Source organism: Rattus norvegicus, chromosome 2 (genome assembly GCF_036323735.1).
Source record: "Rattus norvegicus strain BN/NHsdMcwi chromosome 2, GRCr8, whole genome shotgun sequence".
Taxonomy (NCBI): domain Eukaryota; kingdom Metazoa; phylum Chordata; class Mammalia; order Rodentia; family Muridae; genus Rattus; species Rattus norvegicus.
In genome coordinates this window covers 89165674-89189540 of record NC_086020.1, presented here as the reverse complement: position 1 = coordinate 89189540, position 23867 = coordinate 89165674, and positions in this window count along the sequence as shown.

The window sequence follows — 23867 nt, the reverse complement described above, 5'->3', positions numbered from 1 at the left end:
AAATTGGTTATTACAGAATATTGATATTTGGCCTATTATATATACAAACTTTTCAGGCAAAAATGATAGTTTTCCTCTGTACATGCTTTTGTATTTCCTGTAAATTTATGCATGCAGCCCATAGAAAATAAGCTCATTGTATTTATAGATGGTTTATCTAATGAGAAGGCAACACACATAATTGGATCACATGTTTATTCTTTTGAGTTTCCCTCTGCTTCAGCACAGATAATTGAATTACGTGCTGTATGAGTGTTTATAAAATGTTAAAATCAAGCTTTCAATTTGTATACTGATAGCCAATGTATAGCTTATGGTTTACAATTGATTAATTTTTTTCCTTTTATAGATGCCGATAACCCTCAAATTTTACAATTATTTATGCTATACAACTGATTTAAGAGAATGTACTGTTCCTTTATAGGCCATTTAAGAACTCAAACTAGATTGCCTGGATCCCTTATTGAGGAAGAGAATGCCACAACAGATTTATCAGGCAAATTATAAGCCTTACATAGGAACAATTAGCCAAACAATCTCATTCTTTATATCATCAAAACTGTAATGGCTGGAGACAATAATTTGGTATACAAGTCAAACTGTAAATACAAGTCCTCAGTGTCCTCAATTTCTTCCTGCATTACATAATGGTGGTAGTCCTTGAGGACATAGCTTATACGTTATGGCAAATAGATGTTATTCATTTCTTGTTTGGGAAAATTAAATTACTTCACAATAGAGTAACTAAAGAACAAGCAGCCCAAATAATCAGTAAATGTCCCCATTTATTTACTCTCTCAATTCGGGAGTTAACCAAAAAGGGTTACAGCCTAATGATATTTGGCAAATAGATGTTACCCATATTATTGAGATTCCCTATAATTCTCAAGGACTAGACATTATAAAACAGGTGTTATAAAACTTTAAAACAATATCTTAATAAATAAAAAGGAGGAGTTATATACCTGTATGTCATATAATTATTTAAATAATGCTCTTTTTATTTTTAATTTTAAAATTTAGATGCCAAGGAACTCTCTGAGTGTTTATGGCACCCTAAAACTAGGAATACTTATGCCTAGGTGAAATGGAAGGATCCACTTACTGACTTATACCATGATCCTGTTCAGGTATTTTATACGGGGAAGAGGGCATGTTTGTGTTTTTTCTACAGGATGCTGCAGGAATGTACTAGCTGCCAGAGTGGGGGGTGAGACATGCTGATGCTGGGACAAAGAATAATGCTGGCCTGTGAGCTTTCTGAGTGCCCTGACAATGGTGACTGGAAAGCTGTTTTGGACATATGTTCCTGACCTATCTTTACTTGTCTATATCCCAGATTGAACAAGCTGCCTTGCTTCAAAGTTTTAGACCTTGTGTGACAGAGAAAATGCCTTCAGAAAATCAAAGAGAAGTTATGACTCTTCCCTTTCCTTTAATGTGACAACTTATTCTGACTCAATCATAGATTGGTCAATTCAATATTGAAAATAACAGTTTTCATTTGGAAGATTGGTTCTGGACATTTTCAGAGACAATTAAATGTTCACAATTGTCTTATATGAAGTTACATTTGCAATGGAAAAATTGATACAGGATTTAGATTTTGAACAAATGTTAGTACATGGATTAAAACTCCTAATTTTTATTTATTGGTCATGTCAAAATTACTTTTGGTTCTTCTACAATATTTAATGCAAGTTATATTGATTGTACACTTTCTAATTTTGTTACTATATTGAAATCTGGCATATACCAGCTTTTGCTTTATTACTTGTGAGTATTATAGGACCTTGATATTCTAAAATGCTTACAGATATTGGAAGAAGTGAGTCAGGCTTTAAACAAAAGCGATAGGATAGTGAGTTTGATTATTGCTGATATAGTGGTATAGTTATTTAATTAATAACACTATTGCTTCGACCCAAGAAAGTTACTTTGTTATTCATTTAGCAAAAACGCTAAAGTTAATGTTTTGAGTGTTCAAGAAAATTTATACCTTTGCAACAATGGATTAATGGTCTTGTTGTTATCCAAATGGTGCTAATGCTGGGGATTCTTCACAGGAATGCCATCTTCTTGAGGCTTCTGAGGACCAGGGAACTCTGCCCTGGTTATGCAGATCTCAGGCATAGTTTTGTTGCCTGTTGGTCATTCAGGAGAGAACACAAGCTGATCCTGAACTGTCATGAGAGAGACTTTGGCATCTTTGCTGCTATTGGAGCAGCCATTGCTGCTGCAGCCACTATGGCTGCAATGTCTGAGATTGCCCTCCCCCAATCTGTTGTTAAAACAACACAGTAGTTAAACTTTCAGGAGAAGTTGCTGACAATTGGGAATTCTAAATTTAAGTGAACAGTCAGTGGTCTTACAGGAACAGCTTGACAGCAGTCCTCAGTGGTATGGCCCTCAGTGGTATGGCCCTTGGGCACTGCAGTCGTTTGGCTTGAGCATCTTATCACATGCTCAAACAGAATTCCCAGTCCGGGGCAGTGACTAAGCAGATGTCTTGGCAAGAGATAATCCCTCTGCCCAATTCTGGCTCAGCCTTTACAAGAAGCAATTAGCCAAAGACTGGCAACTCTTTGGGACCAATCCTTACCTAAGACAAGGGCCCTGAGACTGGCAGAGTTTCCCAGAGATAGGCAAGATATTGACACCCAAAAGTGTTTTAAGACAGGCACTACTAAATAAAAGAAGAAAAAGGGGACTTGTCAGACCCTCCTGGGTCCCCATCAGCGTTGACCCCTCGTGAAGTCTTGCTAATGCATGTAGAAGCCTTTTGATCCTAACAAAAGAATGCCCTGGCCCTGAATCAACACACCTGGGTCATATACCTGGGTGATAATCAGTTCCTGTATTTGTTCCTCTTTCTTTGTTCCTGAGGGCATAAGCTGGTTTTCCCACTGTGCTTCCTAGAATTTTCCACGTGGTGAACTTGGAATATGTATTCAGTGAATCAAGTAAAAGATTTGGCATTCTCTTTTCTTAACATGAATGACGCCAGTCTGTTTTTCTTAAACATCACAAGTCTGTGTTCTTCTTCTTAAACCTCACAGGCCTAAGCCCAGATCTCGGTACAAGCTTTTCACATTACAGACTAAGGAACACAGTATTCTGGGGAAATGTTTCTTGTTTTTGTGTTTTTAAAAATGTGATTAGGCTCCAGAAACCTCACAGAGTCATAATGATCAGATTTGAGAGAAAGAGATCACTTGAAAAACTAGATTCAAGAGAATCAAAAATAAAGATAGCTCAATTCTAAACTTTTGTCTTGAGAATTGTATTTTGCAGAGTGTCCCTTCTTGGATTCCTGGTCTCACGGACTTTCTGCTGTGTCCAGCCAGGACACATCTAGCTATATATAGCATTTGCTTCATTCTTCTTACTCCCTACCCCCAAGGATATCTCAATGCCCATGTACAGTTTGAAGAAGTTATAGAAGAGGCATTTCCCCAATTCCCTGGACTTTGTGGGGCTGAAAGTGGTTATTCTAAGGTTGTTTTATGAGAAATCTAGAAATGGTTGTAATTTAACAGGAAGGAATTAGCTAGATTGAGTTGTACAGTCATAATCTCATTTGGTAAATAAGCTAAAATCATATCTTTGCTTTGGTATTCAATTTATTTGTTAAAAAAGTTTAAAAGTACAAGGCTAGATCCAGTTCTTTTTCAAACTTTCAAGTTGATCACATATGTGAGTTAAGGGCCAAAGAGCAAATTCATGGCTCTAAGTTTGTTAGAATACATTCAAGATAATAAGATGGTTAATGGACAACAGTCCAGATTACCTTATATAGATAGATGGTTTTCAAAAAATCAGAAGTCCACAAAATATGAGATGTAAAGTTATTTATCTTTGGTTGAGACATATCTTCTTCTAACAGTTCCCCTTTGGTGGATTTAATGAACAAATTGAGTATCTCTACCTCCAGGTGAGGCAATAGTTTGTGGCTAGGCAACCACTTGGCAGAAACTGCCTGTTTCATCTGAGATTAATACCATCCAAAAGGGACATCTTATGCAGAATAATTGACTGATAATTTTCCCAAGCCAGAATTATCAGCCCTTCAAGATTTCTGTGTTTCAAGAGTCTGTCAGTTGATTTGGGGCCACAAGACTGAAGACTTGTGCTCACATTTTTCTAAAAAATGACTGTGCTAGTGGAGCTTTGTCTCTACAACCTCTCAGTTCTCAAAGCCATGTTAGGCTTCCTATATGTATAGATAATTGGTCTATCTCAGATTTCTGACTGGGTTGAAGACTGATTATAATCTCATAGCTTATCAGGCTGTTTAACTCTGAAAATACGTGTTTTATTAGGTAGTTATTAGATACTATATAAGCTAACCAAAATATAACATAGTTTGTTAAGCCTTACTTAAGATGGAATAGAAAACTAAATATTCTGTTTAACTGATAAAGTGTTGGACTTGGTGTTAGATATATGTACTGAGGTTATAATTGAGAGAAAATTTATTTTTTAATTAGACAAAAGGGGTGAAATGTGGGATGATTTCATTATGCAGGCCAAAATTGTTTTTATACCTATTTTACACACACAAAGATCAAACAAAGAAAAATAACTTCAGACGAATTTCCCTTATGAATATCGACGCAAAAATACTCAATAAAATTCTGGCAAACTGAATCAAAGAGCACATGAAAACAACCATCCATCATGTTCAAATAGACTTCATCCCAGGTATGCAGAGATGGTTTAATATATGGAAAACCATCAATGTAATCCATTATATAAACAAACTAAAAGATAACAACCACTATTTCATTTCATTAGATGCTGAGAAACCATTGGACAAAATTCAACACCCATTCATAATAAAAGTCCTGGAAAGAACAGGAGTTCAAGGCCCACACCTGAACATAGTAAAAGCCATATACAGCAAAACAATAGATAAAATTTAACTAAATGGAGAAAAACTTGAAGCAATCCCACTAAAATCAGGGACTAGAAAAGGCTGCCCACTATCTCCCTACTTATTCAATATAGTTCTTGAAGTTCTAGCCAGAACAATCAGACAACAAAAGGAGATCAAGGGGATACAGATTGGAAAAGAAGAAGTCAAAATATCACTATTTGCCCATGATATGATTTAAGTGATCCCAAAAGTTCCACCAGAGAACTACTAAAGCTGATAAACAACGTCAACAAAGTGGCTGAGTATAAAATTAACTCAAATAAATCAGTAGCCTTCCTCTACACAAAAGAGAAAACAAGCCGAGAAAGAAATTAGGGAAACGACACCCTTCATAATAGTCCCAAATAATATAAAATACCTCTGTGTGACTTTAACCAAGCAAGTAAAAGATCTGTACAATAAGAACTTCAAGCCTCTGAAGAAATAAATTGAAGAAGACCTCAGAAGATGGAAAGATCTCCCATGCTCATGGATTGGCAGGATTAATATAGTAAAAATGGCGATTTTACCAAAAGCGATCTACAGATTCAATGCAATCCCCATCAAAATACCAATCCAATTCTTCAGAGAAGTAGACAGAACAATTTCCAAATTCATCTGGAATAACAAAAAACCCAGAGTAGTTAAAACTATCCTCAACAATAAAAGGAATTCCTGGGGAATCATCATTCCTGATCTCAAAGAGTATTACAGAGCAATAGTCATAAAAACTGTATGGTATTAGTACAGAGACAGGCAGATAGATGAGTGGAATAGAATTGAAGACCCAGAAATGAACCCACACAATGGTCACTTGATTTTTGACAAATGAGCCAAAACTATCCAATGGAAAAAAAGATAGCATTTCCAGCAAATGGTGCTGGTTCAACTGGAGGTAGCATGTAGAAGAATGCAGATTGATCCATTCTTATTACCCTGTACAAAGCTTAGGTCCAAGTGGATCAATGACCTCCACATCAAACCAGATACACGCAAACTAATAGAAAAAAAAAGTGGGGAAGCATCTCAAACATATGGGCACTGGAGAAAATTTCCTGAATAAAGCACCAATGGCTTACGCTCTAAGATCATGAATCAACAAATGAGATCTCATAAAAGTGCAAAGCTTCTGTAAGGCAAAGAACACTGTTGTTAGGACAAAATGGAAACCAACAGATTGGGAAAAGATCTTTACCAATCCTAAAAGCAGATAGAGGGCCTATATCCAAAGTATACAAAAAACTCATGAAGTTAAACTGCAGAGAGACAACCATATTAAGAAATAGGGTTTAGAGCCAGACAAAGAATTCACAGCAGAGGAATGTCAAATGGCTGAAATGCACCTAAAGAAATGTTCAACATCTTTAGTCAGAAGGGAAATGAAAGTCAAAACCACCCTGAGATTCCACCTCACACCAGTGAGAATGGCTAAGATCAAAACTCAGGTAAGAGCAATTCCTGGCAACGATGTGGAGAAAGAGGAATACTCCTCCACTGTTGGTGGGATTGCAGACTGGTACGACCATTCTGGAAATCAGTTTGGAGGTTCCTCAGAAAATTGGACATTGCAGTACCTCAGGACCCAGCTATACCTCTCTTGGGCATATACCCAAAAGATTTCCCAACATATAACAAAGACACATACTCCACTATGTTTATAGCAGCCTTATTTATAATAGCCAGATGCTGGAAAGAACCCAGATGCCTTTCAACAGAGGAATGGATACAGAAATGTAGTACATCTACACAATGGAATATTACTCACCTATCAAAAACAATGCCAATATGAAATCCATAGACAAATGGTTGGAACTGGAAAATATCATCCTGAGTGAGGTAACCCAATCACAGAAAAACACACATGGTATGAAATCATTGATAAGTGGCTATTAGCACAAATGCTTGAATTGCCCTAGATGCACAGAACATGTGAAACTCAAGACAGATGATCAAAATGCGAATGCTTCACTCCTTCTTTAAAAGGGGAACAAGAATACACTTGGCAGGGAATAGGGAGGCAAAGATTAAAACAGAGGGAGAAGGAACACCCATTCAGAGCCTGCCCCACATGTGGCCCATACATATACAGCCACCCACTTAGACAAGATGGATGAAGCAAAGAAATGCAGACAGACAGGAACCAGATGTAGATCTCTCCTGAGAGACACAGCCAGAATACAGCAAATACATAGGCGAATGCTAGCAGGAAATCACTGAACTGAGAACAGGACCCCCATTGAAGGACTCAGAGAAAGGGCTGGAAGAGCTTGAAGGGGCTCGAGACCCCATATGAACAACAATGCCAACCAACCAGAGCTTCCAGGGACTAAGCCACTACCTAAAGACTATACATGGACTGTTCCTGGACTCCAACCACATAGGTAGCAATAAACGGCCTAGTAAGAGCACCAATGGAATGGGAAGCCCTTGGTCCTGCTAAGACTGAACATGATTTTTGGTGGGAGGGCGGCAATGGGGGGAGGATGGGGAGGGGAACACCCATAAAGAAGGGGAGGGGAGGGGTTGGGGGATGTTGGCTCGGAAACCGGGAAAGGGAATATCATTCGAAATGTAAATAAGAAATACTCAAGTTAATAAAAAAAAAAGAAGAATGAAAAAAATAGATCAATACTAAAAAGAAAAAGAAATAGTGATTGTTGTTTCCTGTTATATTCATATTTGGATGTGAGATTATGTTTGTGTGCTTTTCTTCTCTTTGTTTTGTTGCCAAGAGGACTAATTTCTTGCTTTTTCTAGGGTGTAGATTGCCTCCTCATGGGCTTTGCCATTTATTATCCTTTGTAGCGCTGGATTTGTAGAAAGAATTTGTGTAAATTTGGTTTTGTCATGGAATATCTTGGTTTCTCCATCTATGTTAATTGAGAGTTTTTCAGGATGCAGTAACCTGGGATGGCATTTGTGTTCTCTTAGGGTCTGTATGACATCTGTCATAGTCTCTGGCGAGAAGTCTGGTTTGATTCCGATAGGTCGGTCTTTATATGTTACTTGACCTTTTTCTCTTACTGCTTTTAATATTCTTTCTTTATTTTGTGCATTTGGTGTTTTGACTATTATATGATGGGAGGAGTTTCTTTTCTGGTCCGATCTATTTGGAATTCTGTAGGCTTCTTGTATGCTTATGGGCATATCTTTCTATAGGTTAGGGAAGTTTTCTTCTATGATTTTGTTGAAGATAATTATTGGTTCTTTGAGCTGGGAGTCTTCACTCTCTTCTATACTTATTATCCTTAGGTTTGATCTTCTCATTGAGTCCGGGATTTCCTGTATGTTTTGGGCCAGTAGCTTTTTCTGTTTTACATTATCTTTGACAGTTGTGTCAATGATTTCTATGGAATCTTCTGCTCCTGACATTCTCTCTTGTATCTCTTGTATTCTGTTGGTGATGCTTATATCTACAGCTCCTTGTCTCTTCCTTTGGTTTTCTATTTCCAGGTTTGTCTCCCTGTGTCTTTTCTTTATTGCTTCTATTTCCATTTTTAATTCCTTCACCTGTTTGATTGTGTTTTCCTGGAATTCTTTCAGGGATTTTTGTAATTCCTCTCTATAGGCTTCTACTTGTTTATTTATGTTTTCCTCCGTTTCTCTAAGGAAGTTCCTTATGTCTTTCTTGAAGTCCTCCATCATCATGATCAAATATGTTTTTAAATCTAGATCTTGCTTTTCTGGTGTGTTTGGATATTGTGTTTGCTTTGGTGGGAGAATTGTGCTCTGATGATGCCATGTAGTCTTGGTTTCTGTTGCTTGGGTTCCTGCGCTTGCCTCTCGCCATCAGATTATCTCTAGTGTTACTTTGTTCAGCTATTTCTGAAAGTGGCTAGACCGTCCTATAGGCCTGTGTGTCAGGAGTGCTGTAGACCTGTTTTCCTATTTTCTTTCAACCAGTTTTGGGAACAGAGTCTTCTGCTTTTAGGCGTGTAGTCTTTCCTCTCTACTGATCTTCAGCTGTTCCTATGTCCTTGTGTCCTCAGTCCACCAGGCAGGTCACTTGGAGCAGAAAAGTTTGTCATCTTACCTGTATTCCAGTGGCTTAAGCTGGGGGCTGCTTTTGAGCTTTCCATGAGGGCAGCAACCAGGAGGGCCTGGGCTGCCTTTTCCCTGAACCCCTGTGCACTGGGGTCCCAGATGGCATTATGTGTTTTCCTCTGGAGCCCTAAATGTGGGCAGAGTGCAGTCTCTTCTGGCTTTCCAGGCATGTCTGCCCCTCTGAAGGTTTAGCTCTCCCTCCCACAGGATGGGTGCAGAGAACTGTTGACTGTTTCCCTTTAGGTCCGGGCAGTGTCTGGACTGTGGGGGACCTGCCTTTCCAGTGCCCCTATCTTCCGGTTCCCAGAGGCCGTATACAGTTTCCCCTTGGGCCATGGATGTGGGCAGGGGTGGGCAGTATTAGTGGTCTCTCCCGCTCTGCAGTCTCAGGAGTGCCCACCTGTCAGGGTGGTGAGCTCTCTCTCCCAAGGGGTTTGGGAGCAGTGAGCTGTGGGCTGGGATCAGCGAGTATCCCTGCAGTTTTTACAATTGTATGTCAGAGTTTTGACTGTGGGATGGCAAACCCATACCTTACTCTGTGCCCTGTCTTTCTTCTTGCATAGGCCCTCAGTTCTTCAGTACTTTTTCCCCAACCTAATAACTAATCACTTTCCCCTCTTTCCCTCCCTGTCCCCTTTCACACATAGGTACTTCCTTCCTTTCCCCTTGTGACTGTATTTTTCTACCTCCCAACTGGGATTTCCTGTCTCTGTTCCAATACCATACAGTTTTTATCACTTTTGTTAACTCTTTTTTGAAACACCTTTTATTTATCTTCTGGGTGCTTCTTAATGTAACCTTGCTGACAATCAATATTAATCATCATTATTCCACTTCTTATTAAAACACATTTTTTACCTTTTTTTTCATCTTTATTAAATTGAGTATTTCATATTTACATTTGGATTGTTATTACCCTTTCCCGGTTTCCGGGCCTACATCCCCCTAACCCCTCCCCCTCCCTTTCTCTATGGGTGTTCCCCTCCCAATCCTCCCCCCCATTAGCGCCCTGCCCACAAAAATCACGTTCACTAGGGATTCAGTCTTGTCAGGACCAAGGGCTTCCCCTTCCACTGCTGCTCTTACTAGGATATTCATTGCTACACATGCAGTTGGAGTCCAGGGTCAGCCCATGTATAGTCTTTAGGTAGTGACTTAGTCCCTGGAAGCTCTGGTTGGTTGGCATTTTTGTTCATATGGGGTCTCAAACCCCTTCAAGTTCTTTCAGTCCTTTCTAAGATTCTTTCCCACTCTCAGTTCAGTGGTTTAATGATGGCATGCGGCTATGTATTTGCTGTATTCTGGCTGTGTCTTTCAGGAGAGATCTACATCTGGTTCCTGTCTGCCTGAACTTCTTTGCTTCATCCATCTTATCTAGTTTGGTGGCTGTATATGTATGGGCATATACATGTGGGGCAGGCTCTGAATGGGTGTTCCTTCTGCCTCTGAAAATCACATTCTTTAAAAAACAATGTTTCACCTAAGTTCCCCCAAAGCCATGTATAGATTCAAGGGGAATTTTCCAAAGTTCATCTCCAAATGTCTTTCATGGTCTTAATAAGGGTGCTAGCACAGATTGAAGATTAAAGTACAGTTTTTCATGACATTTAAACCTACTGCTTTTCTTTAAAATAAAAAACAAAATAATCAAGTTGATGCACAAATGGTAGAGAAAGAACATTTTAATTCAGAACAAAAGAGGAATGCAAACATAGAAAAAAAGATAAAGCAAAAGTAAGTGTGAAATGCATCAATTCAATATTAAGCTATATAGCTATCTGATGGCATTCTCCTTTGTAGTACTGTAAACATAAATTGAGAGAGCTTGCACAGAAACTTTTTGTCATTTGTAGCCAATATGGTTTTTCTCAATACATTTTCATCAACTGAAGCATTCCTTAATGGGTGTTTCGTATACCGAAACAGCAAATCCTTGATCTCCAATACCATTCATCCTTGTTGATTAGAAAACACACTCCCTCTTAGGTTGGTTCCACATGTAGTCTGCAATTTTTCTCAACAGGTATCCTAAGACTCTGGCACCGGCAATATCTTCAGATCCTGAAAACGACCACCTTCAAAACAATTCAGTTCATTTCTCAAAAACAAAACATAGAAATAGACTAATTAGAATAGGCAAGGCACATTTTCCTGCAGAATCCAAAACATATCTTAAACGGAAGAAGATACTTCACTTCGGGGTTAAAAGTTGTAAAATGATGTTCTAAGCAGAAATGTAAAGAAAAAAGGTGGTATAGTCATTTTAATATCTAGAAAAATAGAGTTAAACCAAAAGTAAGCAAAACAGAGAGGGAACGAAATTGCATACTCAACAAAGGAAAAATCCACCAAGAGGACATTATGATCATTTGTCATTTGTCTGTCTGTCTGTCTGTCTGTCTGTCTGTCTGTCTATCTATCTATCTATCTATCTATCTATCTATCTATCTACTATCATCTATCTATCTATCTATCTATCTATCTATCTATCTATCATCTATCTATCTACAATCATCTATCTATCTATCTATCTATCTACTATCATCTATCTATCTATCTATCTATCTATCTATCTATCTATCTATCTATCATTTCTCTCTCTTTTTCTCATATATACTTTTTCTCTTTAAAAAAGGACAGGTCTACCATGGATATCAACCAGCCATGGCATATACAGTTGTAATACAACTAAGTACCTCCTCTCTTTTTAACCCTGGACTAGGCAATACAATAGAAGGAATGGGTTCCAAAACCTGGAAAAAGAATCTGAAACAACCCTTATTCCGACTGTTAAGAGTCTCATAAAAAGTCCAAATCATAAAACTGTACCATACATGCAGAAGACCTAGATCAATCCCATTCAGATTTTCTCATTGGTGCTTCAGACGCTGTGAGTCCCTATATGCCCAGTTTAGTTGATTCTGTGAATTTTCTTATGGTTTCCTTGACTCTTTTGCGTTCTCCAATCATTTATCCTCCTCTTTCACAGAATTAACCAACTCTGGTTCTGGGTCTCTGCATCTATTTCCATTACATACAGAAAAAATACTTAGTTTTGGCAAAGGCTTGTTTTTAGCACCTCATAAGATGATCACGTGGACTTCTTTTTTTTTTTTTTTATTGACTTGGGTATTTCTTATTAACATTTCGAATGTTATTCCCTTTCCCGGTTTCCGGGCCAACATCCCCCAACTCTTTGCCCCCCCTCTATATGGGTGTTCCCCTCCCCATCCACACCCCATTACCGCCCTCCCCGCAACAATTACGTTCACTCAGCCTTCAGTCTTGCCAGGACCAAGGGCTTCCCCTTCCACTGGTGCTCTTACTAGGCCATTCATTGCTACCTATGAGGTTGGAGCCCAGGGTGAGTCCATGTATAGTCTTTGGGTAGTGGCTTAGTCCCTGGAAGCTCTGCTTGGTTGGCATTGTTGTTCATATGGGGTCTTGAACCTTTTCAAGCATTTTCAGTCCTTTCTCTGATTTCGTCAACGGGGGTCCCGTTCTCACTTCAGTGGTTTGCTGCTGGCTTTCGCCTATGTATTTGCTGTATTCTGGCTGTGTCTCTCAGGAGAGATCTACATCCGGTTCCTGTTGGCCTGCACTTCTTTGCTTCATCCATCTTGTCTAATTGGGTGGCTGTATATGTGTGGGCCACATGTAGGACAGGTCCTGAATGGGTGTTCCTTCTGCCTCTGCTTTAATCTTTGCCTCACTATTCCCTGCCAAGGGTATTGTTGTTCCCCTTCTAAAGAAGGAGTGAAGCATTCGCATTTTGATCATCCGTCTTGAGTTTCATGTGTTCTGTGCATCTAGGCAATTCAAGCATTTGGGCTAATATCCAGTTATCATTGAGTGCATACCATGTGTGTTCTTCTGTGATTGGGTTAACTCACTCAGGATGATATTTTCCAGATCCATCCATTTTCCTATGAATTTCAAAAAATCATTGTTTTTGATAGCTGAGTAATATTCCATTGTGTAGATGTACCACATTTTCTGTATCCATTCCCCTGTTGAAGTGCATCTGGGTTCTTTCCAGCTTCTGGCTGTTATAAATAAGGCTGCGATGAACATAGTGGAGCATGTGTCTTTTTTATATGTTGGGGCATCTTTTGGGTATATGCCCAAGAGAGGTATAGCTGGATCCTCAGGCAGTTCAATGTCCAATTTTCTGAGGAACCTCCAGACTGATTTCCAGAATGGTTGTACCAGTCTGCAATCCCACCAACAAATGGAGGAGTGTTCCTCTTTCTCTGCATCCTCACCAGCATTTGCTGTCACCTGAGTTTTTGATCTTAGCCATACTCACTGGTGTGAGGTGAAATCTCAGGGTTGTTTTGATTTGCATTTCCCTTATAACTAAAGATGTTGAACATTTCTTTAGGTGTTTCTCAGCCATTCAGCATTCCTCAGCTGTGAATTCTTTGTTTAGCTCTGAACCCCATTTTTTGTTTGGTTTTTTTTTTGTTTGTTTGTTTGTTTTTTCTGGAGCTGGGGACCGAACCCAGGGCCTTGTGCTTGCTAGGCAAGTACTCTACCACTGAGCCAAATCCCCAGCCCCCTGAGCCCCATTTTTAATAGGGTTATTTGTCTCCCTGCGGTCTAACTTCTTGAGTTCTTTGTATATTTTGGATATGAGGCCTCTATCTGTTGTAGGATTGGTAAAGATCTTTTCCCAATCTGTTGGTTGCCGTTTTGTCCTAACCACAGTGTCCTTTGCCTTACAGAAGCTTTGCAGTTTTATGAGGTCCCATTTGAAAGCTGAGTAGTACTCCACTGTGTAGATGTACCATATTTTCTTTATCCATTCCTCTGTTGAATAGCATCTGGAATCTTTCCACCTTCTGGCTATTATAAATAATGCTGCTACGAACATAGTAGACCATGAGTCTTTGATGTATGTTGGAGCACCTTTTGGGTATATGCAGAAGAATGGTAAAGCTGGGTTCTCAGATAGTCAAATTTTCTGAGGAACTTCCAGACTGATTTCCAGAATAGCACTACCAGTCTGGAATCCTACCAACAATGGAGGAGTGTCCCTCTTTCTCCACATCTGCTGTTGCCTAAGTTATTTATCTTAGCAATTCTTACTGTGTGATGTGGAATCACAGGGTACTTTTGATTTGCATTTCGTTGATGACTAAAGATGTTGAACACTTCTTTAGGTACTTCTCAGCCATTCAGTATTCCTCAGCTGTGAATTCTTTGTTTAGATCTGTATGCCATTTTAAATAGCATTATTTGTCTAACTTCATGAGTTCTTTGTATATTTTGGATATTTGCCCTCTATCATTTTCAGGATTGGTAAAGATCTTTCCCCAATCTTTTGGTTGCCACTTTGTCCTAATGAAAGTGTCCTTTGCCTTACAGAAGCTTTGTAGCTTTATGAGATCCCATTTGTTGATTCTTGAACTTAGAGCATAAGCCATTGGTGTTCTGTTCAGGAAAATTTCTCCAGTGCCAATGTGTTCGAGATTCTTTCCCACTTTTTCTTCTATTAGTATGAATGTATCCGTTTTGATGTGGAGGTCCATGATCCACTTGGACTTAGGCTTTTTAAAGGGTGATAAGAATGCATCGATTTGCATTCTTTTACATGCTGATTTCCAGTTGATTTCCAGCACCATTTACTGAAAATGCTTTCTTATTTCCATTGGATGGTTTCAGCTCCTTTGTCAAAAATCAAGTGACCATAGGTGTGTGGGTTCATTTCTGGGTCTTCGATTCTATTCCACTGGTCTATCTGCCTGTCTCTGTACTAATACCATACAGTTTTTATCAGGGATGGTGATTCCTCTGGAAGTAGTTTTATTTGAGTATAGTTTTAGCTATCCTGGGTTTTTTGCTATTCCAGATGAATTTGCAAATTGTTCTGTCTAACTCTATGAAGAATTGGATTGGAATTTTGATAGGGATTACATGAATCTGTAGATCGCTTTCAGTAAAACGGCCATTTTCACTATATTAATCATGCCAATCCATGAGCATTGGAGATCTTTCCATCTTCTGTGATCTTCTTCAATTGCTTTCTTTAGAGACATGAAATTCTAATTATACAGATTTTTTACTTGCTTGCTTAAAGTCACACTGAGGTATTTTATATTATTTGGGACTATTATGAAGAGTGTCTTTTCCCTAAATTTCTTTCTCAGTCTGTTTATCTTTTGTGTTGAGGAAGGATACTGATTTGTTTGAGTTAATTTTATACCCAGTCGCTTTTCTGAAGCTGTTTATCAGGCTTAGTAGTTCTCTGGTGGAACTTTTGGAGTCACTTAAGTATTGTGTCATATCCTCTGCAAATAGTGATATATTGACTTCTTCCTCTACGATCTGTATCCCTTTGACCTCATTTTGTTTTCTGGGTGTTCCAGCTAGGACTTTGAGAACTATACTAAATGAGGAGGGAGAAAGTGGGCAGCCTTTTCTGGTCCCTGCTTCTAATGAGGTTGCTTCAAGTTTCTCTACATTTAGTTTAATGTTAGCTACTTGTTTGCTGTATATGGCTTTTACTATGTTTAGATATGGGCCTTGAATTCCTGTTCTTTCCAGGACTTTTATCATGAAGGGGTGTTGAATTTTGTCAAATGCTTTCTCAGCATCTAATGAAATAATCTTGTGGTTTTTAATCTTTCAGTTTGTTTATATAGTGGATTATGTTGATGGTTTCCATCTATTGTCATCCCTGCATACCTGGGAGGAAGCCTACCTGATCATGATGGATTATTATTTTGATGTGTTCTTAGATTCAGTTTGCAAGAATTTTATTGAGTATTTTGCATCAATATTCAAAAGGTAAAATAGTCTGAAGTTGTTTTTCTTTGTTGGTTCTTTGTGTGGTTTAGGTATAAGAATAATTGTGGCTTCATAAAATGATTTAGGTAGTCCTTCATCTGTTTCAATTTTGTGGAATAGTTTGAACCATATTGGTATGAGGTCTTCTATGAAGGTCTGATAGAATTCTGCCCTAAATCCATCTGGTCCTGGGCTCTTTTTCATTTGGGAGACTTTTAATGAATGCTTCCATTTCTTTAGGAGTTATGGGTTTGTTTAAATGGTTTACCTGTTCCTGATTTAACTTTGGTATGTTGTATTTGTCTAGAAAATTGTCCATTTCCTCCAGATTTTCAATTTCTGTTGAATAGAGGCTTTTGTAGTAGGATCTGATGATACTTTGAATTTCCTCTGATTCTCTTGTTATGTCTCCCTTTTCATTTCTGATTTTGTTAATTTGGACACACTCTCTGTGTCTTCTGGTTAATATGGCTAAGGGTTTATCTATCTTGTTGATTTTCTCAAAGAACCAGCTTTTGGTTCTGTTCATTCTTTGTATAGTCCTTTTTTTTTTCCTACTTGGTTGATTTCAGCCCTGCGTTTGACTATTTTCTGCCTTCTCCTCCTCCATGTTTCTTTTTGTTCTAGAGTTTTAGGTGTGCTGTCAAGCTACGGATATATGCTCTCTCCTATTTCTTTTGCAGGCACTCAGAGTTCTTAGTTTTCCTCTTAGCACAGCTTTCATTGTGGTCCGTAAGTTTGGCTATGTTATACCTTCATTTTCATTAAATTCTAGGAAGTCTTTAATTTCTATCCTTATTTCTTCCATGACCAGGTTATTATTGAGTAGAGCATTGTTCAATTTCCATGTGTATGTGTGCATTCTTTCCTTATTGTTGTTATTGAAGACCAACTTTAGTCTGTTTTGGCCTGATAAGATGCATGGGATTATTTCTATCTTTCTATATCTGTTGAGGCCTGTTTTCTGACCAATTATATGGTCAAATTTGGAGAAAGCACCATGAGGTGGTGATAAGAATATATATCCTTTTGTTTTAGTGTAGGGCGCCCTCCAGTGGTGAACAACGGTACTGCACATGTGCGGTTTTTGCACCTGGTGTCAGTTGGCCGTTAATATGCTAATGAGTGGGCGGTACCATGCTAGTGAGGTGATTCATTCTCTGCCAATCCCTGGAGGACAAGTAGTGGGGTGATCTGTGCCCCACCAATCCCTGAGAGATTATTAGCATACTGTTGTGTATATAAGGCGAGCGACTTTGCGGCTTGTGGTCCCCTGTCCCTGTTCAAGAGAGCTGTACAGTAAAGGCTTGTTCGCAGAAGAATCCTGTTGCCGTGAGTTGTTCTTACTGGCGAGACATTGGGTGCAGGACAAGTGGTGGCGAAACCCGGGAAACAGCATCGCCGGTGCTGAGGGGACCCTTCAGTGTGCTGAAGAGGATTCAAAACTGCGAGAAGGTAAATTAAAAGGTAAGCTTCGAGAGGCATGCCCCTTTTTTGGAAGAGAGCATGTCAGAAACGGAGCAGAGTGAGAAATTAGGAGTGCACAAAAAGAAAAATGTTACTAAAACAAAAGTGAAAGAGATACAAAAGGCAGAAGAAATGCCGCTGGAGGAAAAAATAGGTATGCCCCGGAGGACGAAGTACAAGTCATCCGGAGCGGATACTTTGTATCCATTAAAAGAATTAGAAGCCTTAGAACTGGCTGGCAGTGACTCTGAGCAAGAGTTGTCAGAGTCGGAGGAGGAGGAATTAGAGGAAGAGGCAGCCATATATGAGGAAGAAAGATATGGGCCTAGGTGGAGAGCCACTGTGAAGAAACCAAAAGTTATGGATCCTATGTGGGCAAGGCTGGTAATTTTGTTTCTTTTTTTTCTTTGTGTGGGATAGAGAAGCCACAGACGGCAAGTTTAAGCCCGGACCAAAACCTCTTTGGCGAATGGTCCCTGCCTGCTTAGAGGATAAACGATGTGAGGAAGCCATTAGAGTGGTTAGGACAAGTCAGAGGGTCCTTGCAGAGCAACAAGGAAGTATGTCGGAGGGAGAAAAGGTCTCGAAAGAAAAAAGAAAAGAAAAGGAGATAAAAGGAACAGAGAGAAGGCAGAGATAAAAAAAGAGGATAGTCAGGACCAGGAAACAAATAAGATATATTCTTCTTTAAAAGCCTTGACCTTAGAAATGTCAGACAATCTAGAAAGCATCACCAACAGCTTAGAGAAAGTGAAACTAAAGGTAGAACCATCGGGTCCCGGGCCTCCCGCAGAGCAACAAAAGGAAGCGCAGGACTGGACCTCAGTTCCACCACCAGACTCGTATTGACCCCTCGAATGGGAACTCAGGTGGTGGATACAGATTTTAAAGGCCACAGTAAGCAGAATTCAGAAGGATCTCAGAAATTGAAAGCAAAGATAAAGATTTGGGGTAGTGGTAGTGGTCAAAAGGGGACAAGGTAATAATGGTAAAATGCTTTTGTGTATGTGTTCTTTTAGAGTTATGTTAAAATCTAGAGAAGCAAAGTCGATTCTCATAGATGCTTTTAGTTTTTGGACCCAGACTAGAGACAGTTTACACCCTAGACAAGAGAGAGAATGGGGTTGAGAAAAACAGTCCTCCCAAACTCTCCACAGATGCTTTGGCAAAAGAAGGAAATGAGCTTAAACTTTTTGGAGCTCTCCTGGGAACAGAAGGAGGTGGGAGACGTCTTGCCTCCTTGCTGGCTCCTATTGGAGAAGTGCTTATTTCTGGTTCTAGGTTCTTTAGGTAGGATGTTTGGGTCCTTTTGGTGGAACACCATCTAGTTCTTTTCCTCTGTGTCTATTGTCTGTCCTTGGTGCACCAAGTTGTCCATGTATGTCAATTTATGTCTGGGTTTTGCTTCTCGTTGTTTGAATGTTTTGTGTTTCATGTTTAAAAGAAAAGGTTAAAATTTTAAATGCTGGTTGATTCACCCATTGATGTAGCTTTAACTCCTTTCAAGAAAGGAACAAATAAATAAAAAGTTTCAATTGGCTTTTGGAGCCTGCATCTGTAGCTAGAAGCCTAGGTCGGCTGGGCAAGCTCCCCAGGGGGCTGGCTAAATGTTTATACTAGCCGATCCAAAAGACACCAGGAGCTTCACAGCTTCTAAGGAAATGGAACTGATGGCTGTCTCTCTTAGAAAAATCTTTGACTGTGATTATTGGACTCAACAGGTGACAAAGTGTTTCTCTTAAAACTATGGCTAGAAAAAGTAAAAATGGTGATTGATTTAAATATTAAAGGTATGTGTAGCCACTTCATTTTTGTTTCTGATAGGTTTTAAATGTATAAATATTCTCTACATGCCTTGGTTATGCACTATTGGCTTTTAAGTTATTGGATATGGTTTAAAAACAAATGTAACATTGGTAACAGAAAGTTGTCATAAAACTGGTAAATTTGGATGGAGTCATTCTAGACAACATGTGGCATGAGCCAATCTAGAGAAACAGGTCTAAATTGGGATGATATTTTTATGGAAATCTTATCCTAGAAACCAGGCTTCTAAAAGATTTTAAGGCAATGTCTCTTTGTTGAGGTATTGGAGACCACACCATCATGTGTTCATATGTAGGAATTGGCAGTCAAACCTTGTAGCATGAAGGATAGACTCGGTGTTTTGGAGACTGGATTTTGGGATGATGAGGCTGATCTCGAGGAAGAGGCTGCTCAGTGTGAGAGGGAGAGATATGAAGATTGTGGCACCCTAGAAGGGGCCTATGCAAAAGTGGTTAAGGTGCTTGAAAACAATCAATTGTTCATAGCACCTGAAAAGGTTCAAATGGGCCAAATGGGAGAATATTTAGGAACAAAAATCACTCCTCATAGTATTTCTCCTCAAAAAATTGAATTATGAAAAGATCATTTAGAAACATTAAATGACTTTCAAAAATTACTAGGAAGCATAAATTGGATTCGACACTATATTAAAATGCCCAGTGTAGATTTACAACCACTTGATGAGATCCTGAAAGGGGATTCTCAGCTTACTTCACCCCGGGTTTTAACCAAGGAAGCACGGTTATCCTTGAGGAAAGTAGAAGAAAGATTAGAAAAGGCAATGCTAAAAAGATACAAGGAAAAGGAGGATCTGCTTTTGTGTATACTAAGAACCTTTCATCAGCCTACAGGAGTATTATGGCAACAAGGTCCACTTCTTTGGATTTATCCCCATATTTCTCCTAATAAGACCCTTGAATATTACCCTTCTGCTGTTGCACAGCTTGCTGTGCTAGGCGTTAAATCTTGCATTCAGCATTTTGGTATTTTACCCAAGAAAATTATTGTACCATACACAACTGCTCAGATAGAAACATTGTGTGCCTTGATAGATGATTGGGCCATATTACGCTGTAGTTTTGATGGAGAGTTTGACAATCATTATCCTAAGGATCCGTTGCTACAATTTTTTACTGAACACCCAGTGATCTTTCCTAAGATCACTGCCTCAGAGCCTTTGCCGGGGGTGTTAGATATTTATACAGATGGCTCCAAAACAGGTGTAGGTGCCTATATGGTTGATTCTGAAGAACCAGTATTAATTCAATACAGCCCAGGTACCCCCCAAATTACAGAATGTAAAAGTGTATTGGAAGTTTTCAAAAGATTTCATGATTCTTTTAACTTAATTTCTGACTCTGCTTATGTAGTTAATGCGGTGCGCTCACTTGAAATTGCAGGGCCAATTCGGTCGACTAGTACTGTATGTCAAATTCTTTTAGAATTACAAAAATTGATTTGGGCCAGAAAAAATAAATTTTTCATACAACATATTCGAGGCCATACTAATTTGCCTGGTCCCATGACCAGTAATAACGCCTTGGTGGATGCTAGTACTCGTAGAGAGTTTATTTTTCATGCCGCTCTGGTTGATCTCGCTAGAGAATTTCATCAAAAGTTTCATGTACCTGCCCTTACTCTTCAACAAAAATTTAAAATCTCTAGAGCTGCAGCTCATGATGTGGTGTTACGTTGCCAAAATTGTGTTCAATTTCACCACCCTCCTCATGTGGGGATTAACCCTCGTGGTCTGATCCCGCTAAAACTTTGGCAGATGGATGTCACAGACATATCTCAATTTGGAAATTTAAAATATGCTCATGTTTCTGTTGATACCTGTTCCGGTATTATACACGTTACTCTGATGACTGGTGAAAAGGCTCGTAATGCCATTAGCCATTGCTTAGAGGCATGGGCAGCCTGGGGAAAGCCTGATAGTCTCAAGACAGACAACGAGCCTGCCTACACTGCAGGCATTTTGCCAGACAATGCAGGTCGGTCATACTACAGGCTTACCATACAATCCCCAAGGTCAAGGAATTGTGGAAAGAGTACATCGTACCTTAAAAGAGCTTATACAAAAACAAAAAGAGGGAATTGCCAGCAGCTGAAGAACCAAAAGAACAACTTTTTTTTAGCTCTTTTTACTCTAAATTTCTTAATTCTGGATGCGCATGGCCTCCCTGCTGTGGATCGCCATGCTACTACTACACCTATAACTAATGAAGAAGTAAAGTGGAAGTATGTCTTAACTGATGAATGGCGTGGCCCAGATCCCATGATTTCGAGATCTAGGGGAGCGATTTGTGTTTTTCCGCAGAATCAAGAAAATCCAATTTGGGTACCTGAGCGCTTGACTCGAAAATTACCTTCTGCTCTTCCTGAAGATGAGACTACGAACCCTACTATTACTACTGGGAATGGTAATACAGGTTAATTCGCTCACCCTGTGGGCTATTGCCAGATCCTGGCCAGTACCCATGCCAGTTCATAGCAATTCTACTGTTTTGAGAATAAGACTGGCAAGCATAATCTCTGGCCTTGGTTTCAATGGGTGCTGTCCAATGAGCAAGGGGCATATACATCCCTGACCCCCTTTGCTAGGTTGATGGGTGAGAACTTCATGCTGTATAATGTTTCAGCTACCAGAAAAAATGATACCAGGTTGACCAATATTCAATATAATAACCTCTTGACAAATAATACTGCCACTAGTACTTCAGTATGTGTTAGATCACCTTTTTTTTTCTTTCTGATAAACACTAATGTAAGCAGTGGTGCTTTAAATTGTAATAGCTCTGATGTAGTCTGCTATTTAGCTGAATGCTGGGATGGCACCAATGACACCACAGTGATGGTTAAGATTCCCTCCTTTGTGCCAATCCCGGTGGAGGCAAACCCAGATATCTTTCCTATTCTTAATTTGCTGAGAGCCAAAAGAGATTTTGGAATTACGGCAGCCATAATTTCAGCCATTGTGCTGTCTGTTGCCGCAGCTACCACAGCTGCAATCGCTATGACCAATCAAATACAGACGGCTGAGACTGTCAATCAGATTGTAGAAAGAACTGCAGTGGCGCTAGAGATACAAGAAGAATTTAATACCCATTTGGCATCTGGCCTTCTATTAGCCAATCAAAGGATAGATTTAGTTCAAGAACAAATTGAAGCACTGTATCATATGACACAGCTGTCTTGCGTTTCCGCCCTTAGAGGTTTATGCATTATTTCCTTTGCGAGCTAACTTTTCTCAGCATTCTCAACAGAGCAAAGAAATCTCGAATTATCTGAAAGGAAACTGGTCCATGAAAGCAGAGCAACTATCAAGACAATTGCTGATGCAGATTGCTGTCCTCAACAGCACTAGGCTGGACCCCATCACAATTGAAGACTTTACCTCATGGATTACCAATGCTTTCTCCTTTTTTAAGGAGTGGGCGGGCATGTTTGCCTGGGGAGCTATTGTCCTCCTGGGATGCAGAGTACGTCTCTGGCTTATTGGCCATTCAAAAAGAGAGCATGCCAGACACAAAGTGGTTGTTTACCAGGCTATGACCACCATTAAAAAGGGTGCTTCTCCCAATATATGGCTGGCCTCTTTGAAAGATCAAGAGTTCGCCCTAGATCATTTTTGTCACAGTCATGTGGAGTCATTGTATCCAGGGACGGGCAACTTTCCTCGAGCTCGGACCAACCCAAGACACGGGGCCCGGTGGCGATAGGGTAACCCAGCGACAAGTTTGGATGAGAACGACCTAAGACAGGAGCAATGACAAGATTGACATAACACCCAGATCTAGACCAATCATTTTATTAAACAAAAAAGGGGGAGATGTAGGGCGCCCTCCAGTGGTGAACAACGGTACTGCACATGTGCGGTTTTTGCACCTGGTGTCAGTTGGCCGTTAATATGCTAATGAGTGGGCGGTACCATGCTAGTGAGGTGATTCATTCTCCGCCAATCCCTGGAGGACAAGTAGTAGGGTGATCTGTGCCCCACCAATCCCTGAGAGATTATTAGCATACTGTTGTGTATATAAGGCGAGCGACTTTGCGGCTTGTGGTCCCCTGTCCCTGTTCAAGAGAGCTGTACAGTAAAGGCTTGTTCGCAGAAGAATCCTGTTGCTGCGCATCATTCTTACTGGCGAGACGTTGGGCGCACGACATTTTAGTATAGATTGTTCTATAAATAACTGTTAAGTTCATTTGGTTCATAACTTCTGTTAACCTGTCTATTTCTCTGTTTATTTCTGTTACCATGATCTTTCCATTACTGAGAGTGGGGTGTTGAAATTTCCTACTACTATTGTGTGAGTTCCAAAGTGTGCTTTGAGTATTAGTAAGGTTTCTTTCATGTATGTAGGTGCCCTTGTATTTGGAGCATAGATATTTAGGATTGAGCGTTCATTTTGGTGGAGTTTTGCTTTGATGAATATGAAGTGTCCTTCCTTATCTTTTTTGATGACTTTTGGTTGAAAGTCGATTTTATTGGATATTAAAATGGCAACTCCAGCTTGCTTCATCAGACTTTTTGATTGGACAGTGTCTGTCTTTGTCTCTGAAGTGTGTTTCCTGTAGGCAGAAAAATGCTGGGTCCTCATTATGTATCCAGTCTGTTAATCTGTGATGTTTTACTGGGGAATTGAGTCCATTGATGTTGAGAGATATTAAGGAATAGCAATTCATGCCTCCTGTTATTTTCTATTTGGGGGTGAGATTATGTTTGTGTTCTCTTCTTTTGGTTTTGTTGCAGAAAGATTGGTTTCTTGCTTTTTCTAGGGTTTGGCTTGCCTCCTTGTGTTGGGCTTTGCCCTTTATT